Source organism: Triticum urartu, chromosome 2A, assembly GCF_056163025.1.
Source record: "Triticum urartu cultivar PI428250 chromosome 2A, HENAU_Tu73, whole genome shotgun sequence".
Lineage (NCBI taxonomy): Eukaryota > Viridiplantae > Streptophyta > Magnoliopsida > Poales > Poaceae > Triticum > Triticum urartu.
In genome coordinates, this window is record NC_141874.1 from 295,414,357 (window position 1) to 295,428,504 (window position 14,148).

Consider the following 14,148-nt stretch of genomic DNA (forward strand, 5'->3'; position numbering starts at 1 on the left):
GCGTATGTGTATTGATTACACCAGCCTCAACAAAGCATGCCCCAAAGCCCCATTCACTTTGCCGAGAATCGACCAAGTGATAGACTCCACAGCCAGATGCGAGCTGTTGAGTTTTTTGGATGCATATTCAGGATATCACCAAATCAAGCTGAACCTAGCCGACAGACTGAAGACCGCCTTCATCACACCATTTGGAGCCTTTTTCTACTTGACCATGACGTTCGGTTTGAGGAATGCCGGCGCCATGTTTCAGCGTTGCATGCAGAAGTGCCTCCACAAGAAGCTCGGCAGAAATGCCCACGTTTATGTAGGCGATGTGGTGGTGAAGACTGAGAAGCGTGGAACGCTGCTAGAAGACCTCAAGGAGACCTTTGAGAACCTATGTCGGTTTCAAATCAAGCTCAACCTAGAGAAATGCGTCTTTGGAGTACCAGCCGGCCAGCTTCTTGGATTCCTGGTCTCAGAACGCGGCATAGAGTGCAACCCTGCGAAGATCAAGGCCATCGAGAGGATGGAAGTACCTACCCGACTGCTGGATGTGTAGAAGTTCACTAGCTGTTTCGCATCCATCAGCAGATTCATCAGTCGGCTGGGCGAGAAGGCTCTTCCCCTATACTAGCTCATGAAGAAGACCACTTTTTTCGAGTGGAACGACAAGGCGGATGATGCTTTTCTCCAGCTCAAAAAGATGTTGACTACTCCACATGTTCTGGCGGCTCCGACTCCTAAGGAGCCCATGCTCCTCTACATCGCCGCCACCAGCCGAGTGGTCAGCACAGTCATCGTGGTAGAGCGCAAGGAGGAAGGCAAGGCACTACCAGTCCAGATACCGGTATATTATTTGAGTGGAGTGTTGTCGACCTCCAAGCAAAACTACCCCCACTACCAGAAGATGTGCTACGGCGTGCACTTTGCCGCCAAGAAATTGAAGCCGTATTTTCAAGAGCACCCAATCACTGTGGTCTGCACAACTCCACTGGCCAAGATCATTGGAAGCCGAGATGCTTCGGGCCGAGTGGCCAAATGGGCCATAGATTTGGCCCCCTACACCATCTATTACCAGCCTCGCACCGCCATCAAGTCACAAGCGCTGGCCGACTTCCTCATCGACTGGGCCGAGACGCAGTACCTGCCACCAGCGCCCGATTCCCCCCATTGGCGGGTGCATTTTGATGGTTCCAAGATGCGCACCGGTTTGGGAGCCGGCATCGTCCTCACCTCTCCCAAAGGCGACAAGCTCAAATATGTGCTGCAAATCCATTTTGCCGCTTCCAACAACGTCGCCGAATACGAGCCACTCATTCACGGGCTCTGGCTTGCCAAAGAGCTCGGCATTCGCCGGATCCTATGCTATGGTGACTCTGACTTGGTGGTCCAGCAGTCGTCAGGCGACTGGGACGCCAAAGATACAAACATGGCGAGCTACCGCTTCCTTGTACAGTAACTCAATGGATATTTTGAAGGGTGCGAGTTTCTCCATGTGCCAAGAAACGACAACAAGCAAGCAGATGCCCTTAGACGAATCGGCTCCACCCGTGAAGCAATACTGATCGGCGCCGCCCTTCAACGCCTCCTCAAGGTGTCTATCGAGCCATCGCCAGAGTCAGATTCTATCTTCGTGCCGGCTCCTCCTAAAGCAGTCACATCCGACTTCAGAGCTCCAGCGGCCAGCACGGGAGTTCTGGCAGGCGGCCCGGGGGCCGCGGCAGTCCCACCCGGCCCGGGGACTTCAGACCCGGCCCGGGGACTGTAGCGGCCAGCCCGGGGACTGCACCAATCGGCCCAGGGACTTCGTCGACCCAGCAGGCAGCCGCCGACTCCAACCCGCCGCCTCCTGGCCCAACCGCCCTCGTCCAAGTTGCAGCCCTGATAGTCGAAGACATCGCAGCACGTTCATGGGCCCAGCCCATCCTCAATTTCCTGGTGAACAAAGAGTTCCCGACTGATGAGATCTCGGCCAGGCAAGTGCAACGCCGGGCGGCAGCGTACACCATAGTCAACAGAGAGCTTGTGAGGCGCAGTGTCACCGGTGTCTACCAGCGCTGCGTCGAACCAGAGCAAGGCCAAGCAATCCTCAAAGACATCCATCAAGGCGAGTGTGGCCACATCGCGGCTTCAGGAGCACTTGTCGCTAAAGCCTTCCGCCATGGTTTTTTCTGGCCGACTGCTCTAGAAGATGCCAAGGACTTGGCCAAAAATGCAAAGGGTGCCAGAAGTTCCGTTCCAAGCCACATCAGCCGGCTTCTGCACTCAAGACTATTCCCATTGCCTGGCCCTTTGCTGTCTGGGGCCTAGACATGTTGGGACCATTCAAAATAGCGCGAGGTGGCATGACTCATATGCTTGTCGCGGTGGACAAGTTCACCAAGTGGATAGAAGCCAAACCAATCAAGAGGCTGAATGGTCCAACAGCTGTGACTTTCATCTCCAACATCACCATCTGATATGGCATACCACACAACATCATCACCGACAATGGCACAAACTTTGCCAAAGGTGCATTGGCTTGTTTCTGCGCGACGTAGGGCATCCGAATGGACTTAGCGTCTGTCGCCCATCCGCAGTCAAATGACCAGGTGGAGCGAGCAAACGGCCTCATCTTATCCGGCATCAAGCCTCGACTGGTCGAGCCTCTGGAGCGTTCGGTCGGCTGCTGGCTCGACGAGCTACCAGCCGTCCTCTGAAGCCTGCGCACAACTCCGAACAAGTCAACTGGCTTTACGCCTTTCTTCCTCTTCTACGGTGCCGAAGCCGTCATCCCAACGTACATAGAAGTCAACTCCCCTCTAGTCACCATGTACACCGAAGAGGAGGCGGAAGAAGCATGACAAGACGGCGTCGAGCTGTTGGAGGAGGGCCGGCTGCTGGCACTCAGCCGGTCCAGCATCTACCAGCAGAGCCTACGCCGATACTACAAGCAGAAGGTCAAGCCGAGATCTTTCCAAGAAGGAGACCTTGTGCTCCGGCTGATCCCACGAACAGCCGGCCACCACAAGCTCTCAGCGCCTTGGGAAGGACCCTTTATCATCAGCAAAGTGTTGGGCAACGACTCCTACTACCTGATCAACGCTCAGAAGCCCTTAGCACGCAAGAGGGACAACTCCGGCAAGGAGACAGAGCGGCCATGGAATGCAAGTATCCTTCGAAGATTTTACAGTTGATGTAGTATGTACCATGCGACCTTTTGTATTAAAATACGAAGACTCCGGGTCCCCCAAGAAGAGCTCGGGGACTGCCCTCTTTTATCTATATGATAAGAATTATGCCTATGAGTATGTCATTGTTTTGTTATGCCGCCTGGCACCGGGTTAGACTAGTCGGCCCGGGGACTTGCCGTCTTGTACTATGCAATGCTTCCTGCAGCCGGACAAGTAATGTGTGGCACTTAAGCCGTCTTCTGCCAGAAGCCACAGCTCGCAGAGCGACTGCGTGGTCGGTGGGAGCAAGGTAGAAAGGGTGCCCACATGACAAATAGCTAAGGACACAAAGCATGTGCATAGTCTAAGCTGACTTCCCGCTTTTTACGACTAACTGTTGAGCAGCCGGCCCGCCGTTTTCTACTCAACTTGCTAGAATGTTCTAAAACTGCTAAGTACTTGCCTTCCCAGAAGTAGCTAAGTACTTGACCCAGCCACAATCCGCAGAGCGGCTGCTCGGCTGGCAAGATGACAACCAAGGGAAGGCGGCAAAGGAAAAAGCCAAAGAGCAGCAAGCAAGTAAAGATAGAACTCAGAATAATATTTACATAACAAGGGACCTTGGCCGATCTTCAAAACACAAGTTTAAGATACACCCCGCAGGTGGAATTGTGCAAAATTAACAAGTTCATTAAGACTGATAGACAGGAAAACCAAAGATAAACCAGTGGCCTAGGAATTGGTAGAAGGGTTCGGTGGAGTGGAGGAATCAGCGGCGCCGGTTGGTTGAGCGGCCGGCTGCTCAGTCTCCGCCTGGTCGCCTCTAGAGACAGCCGGCTCGGTTGGGCGCGGCTAATTGCTTGAAGCGCAGTCTGGCTGGCGTTGGCCGCCCGCTCCGACCTCTGGCGCCTCTTCTTTGCCTTCCTCCTCTGACTCGCCCTCTTCCTTGCCGCTGGAGTCAATCACCTCCGCCGAGTCTTCCCCGTCTTCCGGGTTCAGCTCGAACCATTCTGGTGGCGCCTCGGTGCTGTCTTCAACCCGCTCCGGGATGAAGACGTTGGTGTCGGTGTACTCGGCGATCAACGGCATGCGCTTGACAAGTTCATCCTCCACGCCCGCCAACTCCTCCTGAGCCTCCAGCCGAAACGTGGCTAGCTAGGCCAGACTCAGCCCAGGGTACCACGCCTTGACAAACTCCAAGGCCCAGCACGCTCCAGCCCGGGCCGAGGAGCTCTTCCAGGCCTCAAGATGGCCGGCCGCCACCTCCAGCCAGTCGGCAGTCCGACTGGGTGTGTGCGGTGCTGGCATGTCGGGCCATAGGGTGGTAACCGCCTGGGCGCCGACACGCTGAAGCCGGCGCAGCTTCCGGTGGGCCGGCCAAAGGCGGGCCTCGTTGCTCAGGATCTGCTCGTTAAGGGTCCGGGGGGCGTTGGCAGCGATCTGCTCACCGTCCGCTCTCCGTCCTTTGCGATTAGCTTCGATGGCCTGGTTGGTGCCATTCGAGTGGCCTGGGAAGAAGTCTACCAAGATAGAAAGCAAAAAGCCAAAGTTAAAACAAGAAGCCGGCTCAACCAACAAGCCGGGAGTTCAAAGAAGGAAAGAAAGGGAAACTCACCATTGACAATGTTCTCGATCGCGTGAAAGCTAGAAGTCAGCTCCATCTCCTTGTCAGTCCAGGCGGAGCGTTCGACCGCAAACTCAGTGAGGAGTCTTGTCTCCCCAGCCTCCGCCTCCTCCTGGGCCTTCTTGAGGAGCTCCTTCTGTTCCGCCAGATGCGTGACGAGGCGGTCACGCTCTTCGGCCAGCTTGCCGCAGTCCACTTCCTTGGCACAAAGCACGGTGTTGGCTTCGCCCAGTTGCCGTTGAAGAACAGCATTGGCTTATGCCAAAAGTGAAAAAGAAAGAGACGACAACAGTCAGCAAAGAAATATGAAGTCACCAGGAAGATCCGGCCCGACTGCTCAACAGTCGGCCCAAATCTCGGGGACTACAGCCCGCGGGTGCGCCAGCGCGCCCCCGCAGAGGAAGAAGGAGGCTTACTCTGGGTCTTTGAAAAGTCAGCAACACATTGATCCGACTCCAGGACCTTTGAGTTGAAGGCGGCCACGCGGAGGTTATGATAATCCTACAAGCAATGATATTTAGTACTCGGAGCTCACCAATTTGAGTTCCGAGCCGCCTGCTCAGCAGCCGACCCGAAACTCAGGGACTACACCCAGTGGGTGCGCCAGCGCGCCCCCACGAAGAACTACAAGAATCAAAGCAAAGAAGCAAGAAGTGTACCCGGATGGCCTCTCGCGACGCCAGATGCGCCTTGTTGCAGTTCCTGATGGCTTCGCCCTCGGCTAGGATCTTGGCTTGGATGTCCAAAAGCGCCCGGTTCAACGGGCCCATCCCGCCTCCCCGCACCCACCCAGTGGGCGCGGCGCTCGTCGCCTCGGTGTCGGGGATCGAGGAGCTCGCGGCGCCAGCCTCCAGCGGGCGTGGCACCGAGGCCGCCTTCGCAACACGGCGGCGAGTCGGTGTGCCGACCTTGAGAGCCAGGCCCGTCGCCACCTCATCTTCAGTTGGCGGCACCAGCGGGTCCGTCGGTTGCCCACCTGGCGCGCTCCCGTACGGTGGCGGTGGCGGCACGATCACGTCCGGCATGGTGGTGTCGCCGCCGTCCCTCTCCATGATCGGGTTCTCGTCGCCGACTTCCCCAGTCTGCGCCATGAACTCCGATGGCGGCGGCACAGAGTTCAGAGGGACGACGAACACCGCCGACTGGCGGTGTGCGGCTTCTTCAGCACGCTTCTTCTCCGCATCGGCGGCCTCGGCTTCCGCCAGCTTCTTCATGGAGGCGGCTTCCGCCTTGTCAGCTTCCGCCTTCTTCAGGAGGGCGGCTTCTCGCTCCTCGCGCGCCTCACGCGCGTTCCGCTCTGTCTCCTCCCAGAGGTCGGCGGCCGGATCAATCTGACGGGTGGTGGCGGAAGTCTCCGCCGACCCCACGATGGAGGCGGCAGCCGTCTTCTCAAGAGAGAGGGGAGTCCTGGACCAAGGGAAACAAACAAAGAAACTCAGACAAGGTCAAATGAAGAAAAATTGAAGGCGCGAAGGAAGGTAGTACTTACGCAGAAACCAGCTGCGGCGTCTTCACCTCCTTGCGGAAGCTGTTGGCCTTCGCGTCCGCTTCATCCCACTTGGTCGCCGCGGCCGAGCCCTTGGGCTTCTTCGGCCGTCTACCGAACAGGCCCGGCGCGGCCCTATGTTTCTTTGCGGTGCCTTGGGAGTTCGGCGCGGCAGAAGAGCTCGCACCTGGTTGGCCGGCTCCTGGCTGCTGGCGTGAGGCGACTTCCCCCGCGTCGTCATCAGGCCAATCCTCGAAGCTGGCTCCGAGCCTCGGGCCGCCTGCTTCGCCGCCTCCTCCCTCGGCGTCGTCCTCCAAGGCCACCGCCCCCAAGTAGGGGTCGTCAACGTCGCTCTTCGCCCAGTTGGGGAGGAACTCGCGGTTCGGCCCTGCAATGCCGGCTGCTGGCTGGAGGAGGGGGCTCTGTTCAAAGGCCGATTGGTCAGGCTGGACAAGACGGACTCGGCAAACAAAGAATCAGAGAAAAAGAAAGAAAAAACAACTTACAAGAGGCGGGGGATTAGCGCGTGAATACGGCTCCTTGACGAACCGCCACTCTCACGTAAGCTCACAGTTCGCAAGGTAGTTCACCATGTGAGCTACCTCTGTGTGAGGCATCTCCTTGGTGCACATCTGACTCGGGTCCCGATGTCCGCTCATCTGGCAGATCATGTGAGGGCGGCTCTGGAGCGGGAGCACTCAGCACGCCACGAAGGCGGATAGCAAGTCGGGCCCGGTCAGGCCCTCCGATTGTGTCAACACTCGGAGTCGCGCGATGGCGGCGGCTCCAACAGGCGTCAGCGTCCTGGCCCGGTACGACCAGTTGGGCTGCCTTCCAATTGGTGGGACGGCCGCGTAAGCCGGCAAGTTGACCCAGTCTCCCTTTGCGGAGACGCTCTTCACATAGAAGTACGACCGCTGCCACATCTTCACCGACTTTATCAGCGTGATGGGGGGAAATGGGTTGTTGGCCCCCGACCTCCGCACCGCGATGAACGCGCCGCACTGGGCCGGCACGCCTGCGACGTGGGTGCCGAGCTTGGAGTAGAAGAACTCCCCCCAGAGCTCGATGGTGGGGAGGACGCCGAGGAAGCCTTCGCACAAGGTGACGATGGCGGACAACAGCACCACCGTGTTGGGGGTGAGGTGGTGCGGCTGGAGACCATAGAATTCAAGGAAGGAGCGGAAGAAGCTGCTCACCGGCAAGCCAAGGCCGCGCATGCAGTGCGAGTGGAAGACGGCCCGCTCGCCCTCCTCCGGCGCCGGCGAAATTTCCCTCCTCGGTGCGAGGCGGACCCTCACGAAATCCTTGACGGGCAGCCACCGCGTCTTGCGGAGGAAATCGACGTGGTCGTTGTGAACTTCGGAGCCATCCCATGCTCCGGAGCGCACCGCGGGGGGCATGGCGGTGGAGGAGGAGCTCATCGGGAACGAATCACCGCGATGCTCACCCTACCTTGGGGCGCAGCGGCGAGAGGAAGAAGAAAGAGGAAGCAGTGAGGAGGGGGCGCGAGCGTGCTCTGCCGCTCCCCCTCCTCCACCTACTTATAAGCCTATGGGCTGCGAAGCCGAGGGGGCGGTCATGGGATTTACTGCGCCCACTACCCCACGCCCCACGATTTATTGTGCAAGTTACTGCGCGCAGTAACTCTGCAGGAACCTCAACCGCCCACCGCGGCTGCGGTAGATCCGCTCGTGTGCCGAGGCATGGTAGTGGCGGGCCCCGCCTACACGCGCGTCCCATCGCATGCGTGGGTGGGCAGACTGGCCCGGCCGCTCGTCGCCACGTGACAGGCCTGGCGGGTGGTGGCCTAGAAGCCTAGCTAGCACGCCACTTTGATCCTGCCGAGGCATTGGAAAATTTTGGACAAGTCAGATTGGCGAGTCCGGCTCCTCCCAGTCGGCCCGGCAGAAGTCGAACAAGGTTCCGCCTCAAGCGTTCGGAGAAAGAAACTGTTGAGGCACCTCGGCTGATCATCCGCGGCGCCTCACCAGCTTCGGAGACTACTGTCGGAGTAATGAGCCACGGGTAGGCTAACCCGAGGCCCCAGAACCATTCAAGACATTGGGGCAGACTGCGCCCCTCAAGATGCCAGGGTGAAGAGCCGTCTTTTGGGGGCCGGCAGGATGAACAGCTAGCTGCCAGTATACTGCCGAGTCCTAGCGGCAAGGCCAAGACGAGCCGACTCCTACTTGGCGGCTTCTAGAGAAGTCGGCCCTGAGGAGTCGGCCCACGACACCAGCGTAGCCCATCCACACCCCCTTTCCAGGGACTGGCGTGGTCATAGTCCGTCGTACGGCGGAGATCTCCGCTCGGTGCAGCATTGTTCCAATGCCATCCCTGACATCATCACAAGCAGGTGGAGTCCTGCTCCCACGGCGGCCTGTCGGTACGGCCCAAGGACGACGGGCCCCACCAGGCAGCGAGAGCCCGGAAGACGGCAACGATCCCACCAGTCGGACCTGAGGGAGGTCGGCCCCTAGGAGTCGGCCCGCCCCTTCCTCGGGACCCACTCGCCATTAACCAGACGAGACGTGGAGTGGCTACAATAATCGCCCGCCAGGTGGCAGAGCTGTAGCCACGACCCCCTGACCAAGCCTGCGTCATTAGAGACGCGGCAACAATGCTTAGCTGCCGATAAGACCCGAGAGCGGCGGGGACGGCCTGTCGGCCCCGTACCCAACAAGTCGGCGGGGCCAACCAAGCGGCGGGCCCCAGCAGTTGGCGAAGAAGCTGGTGGCCGAAGAGACTGACAGTCGGGCCCTACGCCTAGCCGGATTACCATTGTACCCCTGGGGGTAGGCCTATATAAACCCCCCAGGGCACCCATGCAAAGAGTTCCCAACCTGTTAGAACTAGACTAGATCATAGAAGAAGGAGAGAGCTATCCCCGCCTTCTCCTACATCTAGCATACAGCTCAAGGAGCGCCCTTGTATTCACTTGTGCCTTAGTGATCATGCGGAGACCCCGCAGAGCAGGACTAGGGGTGTTATCTCCTAGGAGAGCCCCAAACCTGGGTAAAGTACGTCGGCGTTCGTGTCTACGCCTCATCCCGCTTCCGGGCACCGGCGACGTTCTACTCGCTCCCACCATGATAAGCCATCCCTTGGCATATGTCGCACCCAACCCCCGACATCCATAAACCCCAAAGTTGTTCCAAATTAGTCCACCATACCTACCTATATACGATATCTACCTTCCGTCCCAAGTAAATTTGTATGTGACAAACTCTAAACCTTCAAATAAACATTCTGTTTTGTATGCTCGAATAGCTCATGTATGAACTAGGGTTGTCTGTATCTTCCATGCTAGGCGGGTTATTCTCAAGAGGAGTGGACTCCGCTCCTCAGTCACGAGAAAATGGCTGGTCAACGAGATGCCCAGTCCCATGCTTTATACAAATCAAATCAAAATAACTGCAAACAAAACTCCCCTGGGACTCTTGTTAGTTGGAGGCACTTGTTGTTTCGAGCAAGCCATGGATTGATGCTTGTTGGTGGAGGGGGAGTATAAACTTTACCATTCTGTTTGGGAACCACCTATAATGTGTGTAGCATGGAAGATATCGAGATATCTCGGATGTTATGTTGACAATGAAAGTATACCGCTCAGAATATTATTCATATCAATTTCAAAACCGAGCTCTGGCACCTCTACAAATCCCTGCTTCCCTCTATGAAGGGCCTATCCATTTACTTTTATGTTAAGTCATCATCCTCTTATTAAAAAGCACCAGTTGGGGAGCACCGCTGTCCTTTGCATCCATTACTATTAGTTTACACTGCGTATGACTTGACTGGATCTCTTTTACCATGAATTACAATGTCTAGTCAGTCCTTGATCTTTAAAGGTGCTCTACATTTATGTTTTGCGGTCTCAGAAAAGGCTAGCGAGATACCATATTGTCATATCATATCATGATTATTTTGAGAAAGTGTTGTCATCCGAGATTTATTATTATTGCTCGCTAGTTGATTATGACATTGATATGAGTAAACATGATACCTAAGTGTTATTGTGAATATGGTTAGTTAATAATCTTTGCTGAGAACTTGATTGCTGGCTTTACATATTTACAACAACAAGAGCAAACAGAGTTTGTAAAAGTTTTTCTTTATCACTTTCAGTTTATCAACTGAATTGCTTGTGGACAAGCAAAGGTTTAAGCTAGGGGGAGTTGATACGTCTCTGTCGTATCTACTTTTCCAAACACGTTTGCCCTTGTTTTGGACTCTAACTTGCATAATTTGAATGGAACTAACCCGGACTAACGCTATTTTCAGCAGAATTGTCATGGTGTTATTTTTGTGCAGAAATAAAAGTTCTCGGAATGACCTGAAAATCAACGGAGAATTATTTTGGAATATGTAAAAAATACTGGAAGAAAGATCCACGTCAGGGGGGCCTCCACCTATCCATGAGGGTGGGGGCGCGCCTGCCCGCTGGGCGCGCCCCCTGCCTCATGGGCCCCCTGCACTCCACCAACCTCAAACTTGACTCCATATATTAACTCTCAGGAAGAAAAAAAATCAGAGAGAAGGAATCATCACGTTTTACGATAAGAAGCCGCCGCCAAGCCCTAAACTCTCTGGAGTCCGTTGGGGGCTCCGGAGAGGGGAATCCATCGCCATTCTCATCATCAACCTTCCTCCATCACCAATTTCATGATGATCACCATCGTGCATGAGTAATTCCATTGTAGGCTTGTTGGACGGTGACAGGTTGGATGAGATTTATCATGTATTCGAGTTAGTTTTGTTAGGGTTTGATCCCTAGTATCCACTATGTTCTAAGATTGATGTTGCTATGATTTGCTATGCTTAATTCTTATCGCTAGGGCCCGAGTGCCATGATTTCAGATCTAAACCTATTATGTTTTCATCAATATATGAGAGTTCTTCATCCTATCTTGCAAGTCCATAGTCACCTAATATGTGTTATGATCCGTTAGCACCGAAGTGACAATAATCGGGATACTTACCAGTGATGACCGTAGTTTGAGGAGTTCATGTATTAACTTTGTGTTAATGCTTTGGTCTGGTACTCTATTAAAAGGAGGCCTTAATATCCCTTAGTTTCCAATAGGACCCCGCTGCCATGGGAGGGTAGGACAAAAGATGTCATGCAAGTTCTTTTCCATAAGCACGTATGACTATATTCGGAATACATGCTCGCATTACATTGATGAACTGGAGCTAGTTCTATGTCACCCTAGGTTATGACTGTTACATGATCGATCGCATCCGGCATAATTCTCCATCACCGATCCAATGCCTACGAGCTTTTGCATATATTGTTCTTCACTTATTTGCTTTTCCGTTTCTATTGTTCCAATCACTATAAAACCCCCAAAATATTACTTCTGCTACCGTTAGCACTACTATCATATTACTTTGCTACTAAACACTTTGTTGCAGATATTAAGTTTCCAGGTGTGATTGAATTGACAACTCAGCTACTAATACTTGAGAATATTCTTTGGCTCCCCTTGTGTCAAATCAATAAATTTGGGTTGAATACTCTACCCTCGAAAACTGTTGCGATCCCCTATACTTGTGGGTTATCAGCATGTCATCCCTGACTTGGAATTCTATGCACTTATGATTGGAACTATTAGCAAGCATCCTCAACTACTAGCGTTCATCAATGTATAACCCAACCATAGCATTAATATATATTGGTCCCTCTTCAATCCCGTATGCATCAATTTCTATGCTAGGTTGAAGTTTATGTCACTCTTGCCCTCCAATACATAGTCCTATCAACATACAACTAACCATATGGTGTGATCCACGCGCGCGTTCATATGATGGGCACCAAAGGATAGCAACATAACCACAAGCAAATTAAATCAATCGTAGCAATTCATCAACCAACGATAGGAAAACGAAAATCTACTCAGACATCATAGGATGGCAACACATCATTGGATAATAATATGAAGCATAAAGCACCATGTTCAAGTAGAGGGTACAGCGGGTTGCGGGAGAGTGGACCGCTGTAGATAGATGGGGGAAGGTGATGGAGATGTTGGTGAAGATGATGGAGGTGTTGGTGTAGATCGCCGTCACACGATGATGGCCCTGGCGGCGTTCCTGTGCCACCGGGAGAGAGGGGGAGAGAGCCCCACTTTTTCTTCTTCTTCTTCTTACTTGACCTTCTGCCTAGATGGGAGAAGGGTTTCCCCTCTGCTCCATGGCCTCCATGGCATGGGAGGTTTGAGAACCCCTCTGAAATTGGATCTGTCTCTCTGGCTCTCACTGTTTCTGCGTTCTTGGATTCTGCCCTTTCACCATTTCTTATATTCCCGGAGATCCGTAACTCCGACTGGGCTGAAATATTAACACGATATCTATCCGGATATTAGATTTCTTGCGGCGAAAGAAGGGAATCAACCGCCTTACAAGGTGGCCACGAGGGCCCAGGGCATGCCTGACCCCTTGGGGCGCGTCCCCTGCCTGGTGGCCCCCTCGGGCATCGTCTCTCGTTGATTCTTCTTCCAAAAAATCACATATATTCCAAAAAAATCTCCATCAGTTTTTATCCTGTTTGGACTCCGTTTGATATGGATTTACTACGAAACAAAAAACATGCAACAAACAGGAACTGGCACTGGGCACTGTATTAATATGCTAGTCCCAAAAAATAGTATAAAAAGTTGCCAAAAGTATATGAAAGTTGTATAATATTGGCATGGAACAATAAAAAATTATAGATATGACGGAGACGTATTAGCATCCCCAAGCTTTATTCCTGCTCGTCCTCGAGTAGGTAAATGATAAAAAAATATAATTTTTTTATGTGAATGCTACTTCGCATAATCTTGATCATGTAATCTAATCATGGCATGAATATTAAGACACGAGTGATTCAAAGCAATAGTCTATCATTTGACATTAAGACAATAATACTTCAAGCATACTAACCAAGCAATTATGTCTTATCAAAATAAGATAGCCAAAGAAAGTTCATCCCTACAAAATCATATAGTCTGGCTATGCTCCATCTTCACCACACAAAGCATTCAAATCATGCACAACCCTGATGACAAGCCGAGCAATTGTTTCATACTTTTTTACGCGCTTCAGCCTTTTCAACCCTCATGCAATACATGAGCGCAAGCCATGGACATAGCACTATGGGTGGAATAGAATATGATGATGGAGGTTGTGTGGAGAAGACAAAAAGGAAGAAAGTCTCACATCGACGTGGCTAACCAACGGGCTATGGAGATGCCTATCAATTGATGTCAATGCGAGGAGTAGGGATTGCCATGCAACGGATGCACTAGAGCTATAAGTGTATGAAAGCTCAAACTGGAAACTAAGTGGGTGTGCATCCAACTTGCTAGATCATGAAGACCTCGGGCATTTGAGGAAGCCGATCATCAGAATATACAAGCCAAGTTCTATAATGAAAATTCCCACTAGTATATGAAAGTGATAACTCAAGAGACTCTCTATATGAGGAAGATGGTGCTACTATGAAGCACAAGTGTGGTAAAAGGATAGTAACATTGTCCCTTCTCTCTTTTTCTCTCATTTTTTGTTTTTTGGGCCTTCCTTTTTTGGCCTTTCTCTTTTTTTCGTCCGGAGTCTCATCCCGACTTGTGGGGGAATCGTAGTCTCCATCATCCGGCCTTTCTCTCATTTATTGCAAAAGTTTATTAGCCCTCAAAGCAAAGTACTACTACGCATGCCCCTAGGGGGATAGATTGGTAGGAAAAGACCATTGCTCGTCCCCGACCGCCACTCATAAGGAAGACAATCAATAAATACCTCATGCTCCAACTTTGTTACATAACGGTTCACCATACGTGCATGCTACGGGACTTGCAAACCTCAATACAAGTATTTCTCAATTTCACAATTACTCAACTAGCACGACTCTAATATCACCA